Below are 12,226 nucleotides of genomic sequence, written 5' to 3'. Positions count from 1 at the left end.
TGGTTCATCTGTGCCAGGTTTTTTTTTTTCCTAGGGTGATATTTCCTGGGCTTTCAGAGGTTAATAAGAGAGGGTAAGAGTGACTTAGCTCTTACTCTGCCATCTTGGCTCCCAGAGGTGGAAGTCAGGAACGTATTTCCTGATATGATGACATGTAATGGATGGTCCTTTTTTTTTTTTCAGTTCTGAACACAGAGACACATTTGGGATTGTTTACTTTCTGCTCACTGAGTAATAAGTGATTGATTCCTTAATTACTGAGATACAACAAAATGTGAAAATGAAAGACCCTAACTTGATAAATAAAGGTATTTGTGGGGAATAAATTTCCCTGCTACCAGGCAGCTCATGTGAACATGGCCCCCTGGGCAAACCTGTGTTTGCAATGGGATTGCCTTATTTCTTTCTTCTTTCCTTTTGCACAGAACCATGTGTGATCTGAATTTTTGGATTTCAACACCTTGCCTCTGCTGAAGTCTTAACTTGGAACCTCCCTCAGCACATGAGTCCTCTTCAAGTGTATCATTCATTCACAATGGAACTCTCTCATCAGTGAGTTCCTCCTGGGATCTCCATTTTGGAGAGGGAGTCAGGTCATCTAACATTCACTGACCTGTTTGCTGTTTTTCTGACTTTCCAGATTTCAAACGCCTTCCCTCCACCAGGCACTTTAACATATCCACTCCCTCTTTTTCAGCTCCCTTTTCTGTGTTGTCCTCCTTCAGTAGAATGTGAGTTCCTTGAGGTCAAGGATTTTCTATGTGTCTTGTATTCATATCATCCTTTCTTAACCTAGAACCTGGTACAGAGTAAGTTCTTAATAAATTCTTGTTATGTTTCCTTGCAGAAGAGACACCAAAGGTCTAGAGACCAAACCTAGGAATGAGTCATACTCCATGAATGACCTATTTGACTAATCCCAGCAGTGAATTAACCCAGAACCTGAAATACTGTGACTTGCTAGCCAGAGAGTGTCATACATCTTCTCTTCTGTACCTAGAAGTTAATATGGGAGAATGATTACAACTACCACTTTAAGGTTAAGGAGGGATGATTGTAGCCACCACTTTAAGTTTAAGCCCAGTATACTTAGGGATCAAGATTTAGAGGCAAACGTTCACTGGTTTGGGGAAAGGGAAGAAGCATTTTTGTAATTTTATTCTGGCTTTGTTTTTCTCTAAATATCTCTATAAAAACTAATTGATATTACTTTGTCAGTCATTTTGAGAATACACCAACTGCTTAAATGGGGATGGGGAAGATAATAATTGGGATTGGAAAATAGTAGCTTTAACCCGTCTTAGAATCTTAGTACTCTTAGGACCCTGAGTGGAGACAGATTGGAGGGTATGCATCAGTCATGCTCTCAGGGAGTGACCTGCACATGAAAGTTATGTAAGTTAGTCAGAAGACTCACTTCACATTAAATCCTTTTTTTTTTTAAAGCATATTGTGGGAGCTGCTGTGAGATCTCCTCAGCCACCATGGCTTCAGTAAAGCAGGGCTGCTCTCTAGATGCTTCCCATGTAGCAGAGGATGATGGGTGTACAGATGATGCCACATCAAACACCTGAAGGGTCTATCCACTCCGTCCTCTATTTCCCCAGCCACCCCCAATAACCCCCCAGCCACTCCTCCAGGGAGCCTCCTACCCTCCAGCTTTCCAGGCACCCCTTCAGGGTCCCCCCATCCTCTCTCTCAAGCCTGCCACCCTCTCCCCATTCCAGACATCCTCTCTACCCTATGGCTCTCTACCACCCCTCCAGGGATACTCCCTTACTCATAACCTCATCAGTTAAGCCACCACCACCACCCAAACTAGCGACTGCCCTCCCCTCACCTTGACCAACCCCCTGGAACTACCCTATCACTTGGTCAGCTAACCCTCCCAACTACCTGCTCCACAGGGAATTCACCACTCCAGATTTAGTTTTCTGAACATTCCCCATAATCAACCCCCAACCAGCTGCCTCCCCAATTACTACTGACTTGGTCGATGATTCCCCTTCCCACTCCCCCATACACACACACACACACCAGCCTCCTCTGTGACTGCTTCCTCAGTGAATCCCATGACCTGTGGCGACCCCCCAGGAGCCCTCCAACCGTGACTGTCCATCTCTGAATACCTCCAACCCCTATGACTTGAAAATAAAACAAAGGCTCTCAGGTGCCCCACCTTGATGAATCACTTCTTGAAAATCTTGAAGTAAGGTCTTTAGGAGAGAGAAGCTGCTGGATTGTAAAGTGAATCAAAGTCATGATTATACAATGAAGATATTTAATCACCTATCCATGGCCACACAGATCTTCACCCTCTTCTTATCTGAATTATTGACACATCTCAATTTCAATATCTTCAATATATTAAACAGCTGGGAGGCTCTTACTATGTTTTGTTTGTTTGTTTTTTATTCCCCTCCCCCTCTCCCAGTGTTTCACACAACTTATTTCAGCATTCTCTAGGTATTAGGTATTTAGCACGGTGTCTGGTCAGTGTACTGCAAGAAAAAACAGCCTGAATTACAGATAACTGAATGGGATATGCTTTTTGTTCAGATTGCTGGGCTCTGTCATGATCTAGGTCATGGACCATTTTCACACACGTTTGATAGAAGGCTTATTCCCCTTGCTTGCTTTGAGTTGAATTGGAAGCATGAAATAGCTTCAGTCAAGCTGTTAGAGCACCTGGTTAATGTTAATGGAATTGAAACTATAATGAGGAATTATGGGCTTATCCTGGAAGAAGATATATATTTAGCAAAGGACAAATGCAGGGACCTCTTGATTCAACACAAGATAGTTCTTTGTGCCACATAAAGGGTAACCTGAAGAGAGAAAAACAACAACAAAAACAAAACAAAACATAAAAACAAAAACAACACTTTATGAGATAGTAGCTAATAAATGTCATAGCATTAATGCTGATGAATGGGATTATTTTGCCAGCTCCATTTTTTTAATCATTTTAGGGATTACCACCACCTTGGAATTCAAAATAACTATTAGCACTTTATTAAGTTTGCCTGTGTATGAGATGTAGAAAACAAGAAACATATTTACAGCAGAGACAAGGAAGTTTGAAATCTATGTGACATGTTCCATATAGGCAACTGCCTTCACTGAAGGGCTTGCCAGCCTAAAGTTGTCAACGTTATTGAAGCAATGATTGCAGATACCTTACTTAAAGCAGATCCCTACAAATAGAGGGTACTGGGGAGGGGTGAAGTACAAGCTTTCTATAGCAATTGATGATATGGGAAACTTACAGATAACATTTTTTTTTCTGGACATTTTGCACTCTACTGATCACAAATTGGCTGAGGTGGGAGACATTTTAAGCGAAGTAGAATGTTGTAAACTATAGAAGTTTGTGGCCAACTGGAGAAGAGAAGATTAGAATGGAGGAATATGATCAACTTCCAAAAGCTGTTGCTGCTTCTATCCCAAAGACATAACCCTAAAAATGTAACTAAATCCTGAAGATTTCATAGTTGATAGTATCATCATGGATTATGAAATGAAAGAAAAATAAATCTTGTTGATAATTGTTCATTTCTATTACAAGAGTGACTGAAGTAAAGCAGTCATGATTACAAAAGATCAGGTTTCACAGCCTCTACCCAAAATTTTTGCTGAACAGCTTATCCACGTACACTGTAAGAAAACAGGCAAGCAAAGTTTAGATTCTGCCAGTAAATATTTTGTTCAGTGGTGCATTAAAAAAAATCAACAAACTACAGGTGATGTTGTAGCCCCAACATTACTATCTAGGAAACCAAGTTGGAATTCCCTGTATGGAGGCCAAAGTCCAGATCATAATAGATAGGGTTCCAAACCCAGAGCCAACATTTTTGGGAAACTAAGAGAATAGGAATGTTTGCGTACCGTGTCCACATATCTGCTTCCTATAAAGGGATCTGCCCAAGTCACGAAGCTGCAAGAAGGCTTAAACATACCTATCATCTATTTCTTGGCTTCTTCAAACAAAGCTGTTCTACATATCTCTCAATCAAAAGTTGTTCAGAATGTAAATAAATCACAAGCTTTTTTCTTTCAATTAACTTGGGGAGCTAAGAGCTACAGATAGGGGGATTTTATCACAAACAGTAACAAATTCCATGGCAATTTTATGTTTTTAGTTACAATAGAGTAATTTGTATAGGAGGGAACAGGAGGATCTTATATCACATAGGTATATAATTTGCAGATTGCAGGAAAAAAAGTAAACCTTTTTCTTACTTATTCAGAATTGTCTTGGTATCTACAGCTCTTAATTCTTCATATAAAAAAGTACCACTATTTTATACACTCAATTCCTGTGGGAGGAAAACTATCTTAAAACATTTATGTAAAACTGACTTGATGGACTTGGTGTGTTGCCTCCTGGTTGTGGGATGGAAAACTGAAGCTGTCCTGCCTTCCCTTCTTAAATCCTTCAGATTTGTCTAAAGCAGAATCCTTTAGAGGCATAGGGCCCACCCTGGCCCTGCAAGGTTAGTGCATGCCTTGATGAAAGGTACCCAACTTCACCCTGCTAGTCTTCTGTAGATCTGAAAAAAAACAAGGCTGGAGTTAGCACTTGGGAGAAAAGTTGTTTCTAGGAGAAAAGCACAAGGGTTCAAGGTACATTATTACAAATCAAACCCATCTCATAAGACAGAATAAAGTGGCCTTTGTAGATCCCTGTCTAGTCAGTCCTTTACCAACCTATATCAAGTCTCTAACTCAACAGATTTCATTCACTCTTATTTCTGAATAAACAAGACTGTAAGAAGGCTTGCTATAAAAATACAAACAAACAAAAAAATCACACTTTTCCAAGGTACTGCTCTGATGGGAGAGTAACTTTCTGCTCCCTCAACAAAATAGACCCTGTTAAGACATTGTTCAAGTGAAAGGACAAGATTCTGTTGCCATCCTTGTGACTTCCTTGGTGGCTTTCAGTCTCAGCCCAATGTAGAATCTCCTTTTTCCCAGGGTACCCAGAGTTGGGATGGATAGTTAAAGGACCTGGGGCCCTGCTCATCCTTCATCATGCATATGTGCATGCCAGTGCAGCCTAACTAGTCCAAGTTCTTATTTAGTCTAGGCCTTGCTGGCAAGGGAAAAGGGAAGTGCAGGCCACATCCCCAAAGCAGTTGTCCTCAGACATTTCCAGGCTGTTCTTTGGGAGACAAAATCTTCCATGCCCTTCAAGACAAAAACCTCCTTCATCCCCCATCTGAAGCAGTCTTTGTTTCTTTTGATTCTTTGTGGCACTTTATATACCTCTCATGTGACCTTATTGTGTTGTGTGCTGTACTGTAGTTGTGTATGCCTCCCTTGCTAGATTATAAAGTCCTTGGGCGGAAAGAACATGTTTAACTACCTTTATACCTCCCCCAGTACCTAATATGAGGCCTTATACACAATAGGCACTTAATTTTTTTTTAAATTGAATGAGATCACAGTGTGATGTCTTCCATTTCTCTTGATCTTCAAGTGAATGGTCCCCAGAGGCCTAGATGGGCAGCCTTCTTTCCCCAATCTAGTGAGTGTTCAGGGTCTCAATTCTAAGATCAAACCAGAAGGAAATTAGAGACAGTCACCAAGTGAATAAAAGATTATATCCCAAAAGCATGGGGAAGCTGGTGACATAGTAGATGAGCACTGGCCCTGGAATCAGGAGGACCTGAGTTCGAATGTGACCTCAGACTAGTTGTGTGATCTTGGGCAAGTCCCTGAAGCCCAATTGCCTCAAAAAACAAAAACAAATAGCAAGTGGACAAGACTTGAGGATTATCTACACATCATCTTCCCTCAGAATAGATGATGTTAGGTTGATTTAGTCAACTGAAAAAGAAAATGTGGCCCCTGATATACTTCTTCAGTTCTCCTTTTTTGTATTATATAATATTGATTTCTTATATGACTTTGGATGAATCACTTTGTTTGGTGACAAGAGGAAGTAGGATGGGGGGGAGGAAGTTGGCAAAAAAAATGAAGTTCTTGGAATTATTGTGCTGTATAAGTGCTTTTTATTAAGATTGTGTATCCAGAATCAGAGGCAGGAATGTAATAGCAAAGATTGCCTTATTTCTGCAAAATGCTATTGTTTAATCATGTTTGATTCTTGAACTTTATATGCCACTGCTATATCATTGTTGTGCACAATTTGGGGAGGTAGGAGTAGAAGATCAAAATCTGCTGTTTGCATTTTTGTCCTGTTGAGGCAGATGTACTTTATTTTATAATGTTTGCCTCCCTGCTTAGGCTACCAGGTCCAAATTTTACTTAGGAAACACTTTTGATGTTTGTATATAGACTTTGGCATCTCTGCCACTGGAATTATATAATATTATCTTATTAAAACATTGCACATTAAAAAAATCAATTATTGTGACAGGTGTGGAAAAATACTGTGATAAATCTTTGTGAATATATCTAAAAAAGCATATTACGGCCAGCATAAATATGGGAAAGTTACTGTTAGTCCAATGGATCCCAGATTCTGGGTAGAGGTTTAACAATTGAATGTTAATATACCATTATTAAAAGGAACCAGGCTTGAAAAAGTAAACAGGAAAGATAAATCATAAGGGACTTATTAAAGTTGAACTGTTTACATTCCCACATGGAAAGATGATATGTGTAACTCATGAGACTTTCTCATTATTAAGGTAGCTGGAGGGAATATATATATAGACAGAGGGCACAGAGTGAGTTGAATATGAAGGGGAGATATCTAAAAAATAAAATTAAGAGATCAGAGAGGAATGCACTGGGATAAGGAGAAAGGGAGAGGTAGAATGGGATAAATTATTTCCCATAAAAGAGAAATGAAAAAGCTTTTACAGTGGAAGGAAAGAAGCGGGAGGTGAGGAATTACACTCTCATAAGATTTGGTGTAAGAAAAGAATAACATATATACAAAATTAGGTATGGACACCTCTCTTACCCTATAGGAAAGTAGAGGGCAAGGGAATAAGAGAAGGAGGGATGATAGAAGTGAGGGAAGGTTGAGGGAGGGGGTAATCAGAAGCAAATGTTTTTGAGAAGACACAAGGTCAAAGGAGAGAATAGAATAAATGGGGGGGCAGGATAGGATGGAGGGAAATATAGTTAGTCTTTCACAACATGACTACTACGGAAGTGTTTTGCATGACTACATGTATATAACCAATACCAATTTGCTTTCCTTCTCAATGAGGGTGGGTGGGGAGGGAGGAAGAGAGAGAACTTTGAACTTGAAGTTTTAAAAATGAATGTTAAAAACTGTTTTTACATGCAACTAGGAAATAAGATACACAGGCAATGGGGTATAGAAATCTATCTTACCCTACAGGCAAATAGAAGGAGAATGGGAAAAAAGAAGGGGGGGGGTGATAGAAAGGAGGACAGATTAGAGGAAGGGGTAATCAGAATGCACACTGTCATGTGGAGAGGGTAGGGGAAAGATGGGGAGAAAAATTGGAACTCAAAATCCTGTGGAAATGAATGTTGAAAACTAAGAGTAAGTAAGTAAATAAGTAAATAAATGAATAAGTGAATGAATGAATAAATTAAAGATTTAGGTGATACATTTGCAAAGATAAAAAAATACTCAGATCAATTAATGAAAGTAAAGGGGGGGAGAAATCATGCTTTCTCTGATACAATATTTACACTTCTATTCTGCATTTAATATTATAAAAAAAGTGTGAGAATCAGTACAGAGTAGTAGATACAGAATTGATCCTGAAACCAGAAAAATTAGTGTGTAAATTCCAATTCTTTCAGTACTATGTGTTATGGAGATGCTGCCAATGTGTATTGTTAGAGGAAATTTCCACACTTTGAAATTCCCTGTAACAATGAAATCAGTTCCTATCTCTACTCCAGTGTTATGGAAAATCTTTCTGTAGACAGTGGAGAGAAATCAAAGAATCTCAGAAATGGAATAAACTTTGAGGGTAATCTACTCCACTCCATAACCATGTAACTTCCATAAGGAAGTCCCCTTAACATCACAGAAGACTGATAATCTTGTTTCTACTTGACAACATCTTGTTTGAGGGAATCTGGTACTGCCTTAGGTATCCCATTCCACTTTTGGACAGCTCTGATTATTAGGAATTTTAGCCTTACACCAAACCTGCACAACTTGGCAGAAGGTAGGGGCCGAAATTAAAATAGGCTAAACTTCTTCTGACCATAGATAGGTTTTAAGAGACAGATTGACAATGGTTGGTTTGTGTGGATCATATGACAAACAGGAGACAGTGTGCAGTGGCAACCCACCTGCCAAGTTACAAGATCAACAACAATAGTGACTAGTGTAAGGAGGGTTAAATGGGGCACGGACAAAGCACTTGTTACAACTTTGCTTTCTTTTATATCCTCTACATTTTTCACAAGCCTTCCAAAATCCTTTGGAGGGCTACAAGTGGCTTGTGGCCCATATATGTTGTGCAGGGCTCACTTACATCAAGACTAACCATACTTCAAACTATACTTGCTGCTTCTTTCCTCTGGGGCAAAGTGAAGCAACTAAACTGTGTTTAAAACAGTGCATCTTTACAATAAGTTTTCTTTACTCCATGATAAACATTTATAGTTCTTTCAATTAGTCTTTTTTAAAAATTTAATTTAGTTTTATTTATCAACAATCACTTCCATAAGCTTTTGAGTTTTAAATTTTTCTCCCCTTCCTTTCCTCCCCTTCCCAAGACAGTGTACAACCTGATATAGGCTCTACATATATATTCCTATTAAACATATTTTTACACTAGTCATGTCATAAGGAAGAATTAGAACCAATAAGAGACCAATAAGAACCACAAGAAAGATGACATAAAACCAAACAGAAGAAAATAATAACAAATAGTAAATTTCAATCTGCATTCAAACTCCATAATTCCTTCTTTGGATACAGATAGCATTTTCCATCATGACACTTGGAGATGTTTTAGATCCTTGCATTGCTGAGAAGGGTTAAGTCTATCAATGTCATTCATTCATATAACACAACTTGTTCAGCCATTTCCCAATTGATTGGCATCCCAAAAATTTCCAATTCTTTGCCACCACAAAAAGAGCTGCTATAAATATTTTTGTATATGTGGCTACTTTTCCCATTTGTATAATTACTTTGGAATACACCCCTAGAAGTGCTATTGCTGGATTAAAGGGTATGCATGTTTTCATAAGCCTTTTGGGCACAGTTCCAAATTGCTCTCCAAAATGGTTGTTTCAGTTCACAACTCCATCAACAATGCATTAGCGTTCCAATTTTCCCAAATCTTCCCCACCATTTGTCATTTACCTTATTTGTCACATTGGCCAATCTGATAGGTGTGATGTGGTACCTCAGAGTTATTTTGATTTGCGTTTCTCTAATCAATAGTGGTTTAGAGCACTTTTTTTCATATGACTATAGATGACTTTAATTTCTTCATCTGAGAACTGTCTGTTCATATCCCTTGACCATTTATCAATTGGGGAATGACTAGTATTCTTATAAATTAAACTTATTTCTCTATATGTATTTTAGAAATGAGGCCCTTATCAGACACAATAGTTGTAAAAATTCTTTCCCAGTTTTCTGCTTCCCTCCTAATCTTAGTTGGATTGGCTTTGTTTGTGCAAAATCTTTTGAATTTAATGTAATCAAAATTATCCATTTTGCATTTCATAATGTTCTCTGTCTCCTGTTTGGTCATAAATACTTCCATTCTCCATAAATCTGACAGATAAACTATTCCTTCCTCTCCCAGTTTGCTTATAGTATCAGCCTTTATATCTAAATCATGAATCCTTTTTGACTTTATTTTGGTATAAGGTGTGAAGTTTTGGACAACACCTAGTTTCTGCCATATTCTTCTCCAGTTTTTTCAGCAGTTTTTGTCAAATAGTGAGTCCTTATCCTAGAAGCTGGGGTCTTTAGGTTTACCAAGAAGTAAATTACTATAGTCATTGAATACTGTGCCTTGTATACCTAACCTATTCCACTGATCCACCACTCTATTTCTTAGCCAGCAGCAAGTAGTTTTGATGATATCTGCTTTATACTACAATTTAAGATATGGTATGGCTGGGCCACATTACCTAGCATTTCTTTTCATTAGTTCTCTTGATATTCTGGACCTTTTGTTCTTCCAAATGAATCTTGTTATTATTTTTTCTAGCTCTATAAAATATTTTTCTTATAGTTTGATATGTATGGCACTGAATCAGTAAATTAGCTTAGGTAGAATTGTCATTTTTATTGTATTAGCTCAACTGACCTATGAGCAACTGATGTTTTTCCAATTATTTAACTATGACTTTATTTGTATGAAAAGTGTTTTGTAATTGTGTTTATATAATTCCTGGAATTGTTTCAGTAGGTAGACTCCTAAATATTTCACAATGTCTACAGTAACTTTAAATGGAATTTCTCTTTCTATCTCTTGCTGTTGGGCTTTGTTGGTAATATATAGAAATGCCAATGATTTATGCAGGTTTATTTCATAGCCTGCAACTTTGCTGAAGTTGTTTCTTATTTCAAGTACTTTTTTTACTTGATTCTCTAGGATTCTCTAAGTATATCATCATATCATCTGCAAAGAGTGATAGCTTTGTTTCATCTTTGCCTATTCTAATACCTTCAATTTCTTTTTCTTTTATTGCTAAAGCTAACATTTCCAGTATGGTATTGAAGAACAGTGGTGATAATGGACACCCTTGTTTCACCCCCAATCTTATTGGAAATGCTTCTACCTTATTCCCATTACATATAATCATTGCTGAAGCTTTTAGGTAGATACTACTTATCATTTTAAGAAAGACTCCATTTATTCCTATGCTCTCTAGTGTTTTTAATAGGAATGAGTGTTGTACTTTGTTAAAAGCTTTTTCTGCATCTATTGAGATGATCATGTGGTTCTGTTAGTTTTGTTTTTTGATATGATCAATTATGCTGATAGTTTTCTTAATGTCAAACCAGTGCTGCATTCCTGGTACAAATTCTATCTGGTCATAGTGTATTATCCTTGTGATATGTTGCTGTAACATATTTGCTAATATTTTATTTACAATTCCCTATATTCACTAGGGAAATTGGTCTAATTTTTTTTCCCTCTGTTTTGCCTCCTCCTGGTTTAGGTATCAGCACCATATTTGTATCATAAGAAAAATGTGTTAGGACTCCTTCTTTGCCTATTTTTCCAAATACTCTATGTGGTATTAGAATTAATTGTTCTTGAAATGTTGGATAGAATTACCTTGTAAATCCATTTGCCCCTGAAGACTTTTTCCTAGGGAGTTCATTGAAGGCTTATTCAATTTCTTTTTCTGAGATGGGGTTACTTAAGCATTTTATTTACTTCTGTCAATCTGGGCAGTTTATATTTTTGTAAATATTCATCCATTTCCCTTAGATTGTCAAATATATTGGCATAGAATTGGACCAAATAATTCCTAATTATTGTTTTCATTTCCTCTTCATTGGTAGTGAACTCATCCTTTACATTTTTTGATACTGGTAATTTGGTTTTCTTCTTTCTTTTTTTTAATTAAATTGACCAAAAGTTTATATATTTCATTGTTGTTGTTGTTTCCATAAAACTAGCTCTCACTTTTATTTATCTGTTCAACAGTTTTCTTAGTCTCAATTTTATTTTATTTTATTTTTTAGGCAATTGGGATTAAGTGACTTGCCTTTGGTCACACAACTAATAAGTGTCAAGTGTTTGGTCTGAGGCCAGATTTGAACTCAGGTCCTCCTGACTTCAGGGCCAGTGCTCTATCCACTGTGCCACCTGGCTGCCCCTACTCTCAATTTTATTAATCTCTCCTTTGGTTTTCAGTATTTCTAATTTGGTATTTAATTGAGAATTTTTAATTCATTCTTTTCATAGTTTTTATTTTTAATTTCATGCCCAATTCATTGATCTCCTCCTTCTCTATTTTATTCACATAAGCATTAGAGATATAAAAACTTCCCCTAAGAACTGCTTTTGCTGAATTCCATAAGTTCTGGTATGTTGTCTTATTATTGTCACTGTCTTGAATTAAGTTATTAATTGTTTCTATGATTTGTTGTTTGAACAATTTATTCTTTAGGATTAGATTATTTAATTTCCAATTAATTTTTAGACTATCTTTCCATGGCCCTTCATTACACATAATTTTATTGCATCATGATCTGAAAAGGATGCATTTAATATTTCTGCCTTCCTGCATTGGATTGTGAGATTTTTATGCCCTAGTATATGGTCAATTT

General features: G+C 37.2%; 1 pseudogene; it reads left to right on the top strand.

Annotated features, from left to right (window-relative positions):
- The first annotated feature begins 1,484 nt into the window (after window positions 1-1,484).
- On the top strand, window positions 1,485-3,829 carry LOC110199058 (deoxynucleoside triphosphate triphosphohydrolase SAMHD1-like; annotated as a pseudogene).
- The last annotated feature ends 8,397 nt before the right edge of the window (window positions 3,830-12,226 follow it).

The sequence above is a fragment of the Phascolarctos cinereus genome, unplaced genomic scaffold (genome assembly GCF_003287225.1).
Source record: "Phascolarctos cinereus isolate Bilbo 61053 unplaced genomic scaffold, phaCin_HiC Scaffold_5;HRSCAF=322, whole genome shotgun sequence".
In the NCBI taxonomy this organism is placed as follows: Eukaryota; Metazoa; Chordata; class Mammalia; order Diprotodontia; family Phascolarctidae; genus Phascolarctos; species Phascolarctos cinereus.
The sequence above is the reverse complement of the archived record's forward strand: the minus strand, read 5'-3'. Positions and strand labels throughout refer to the sequence as shown.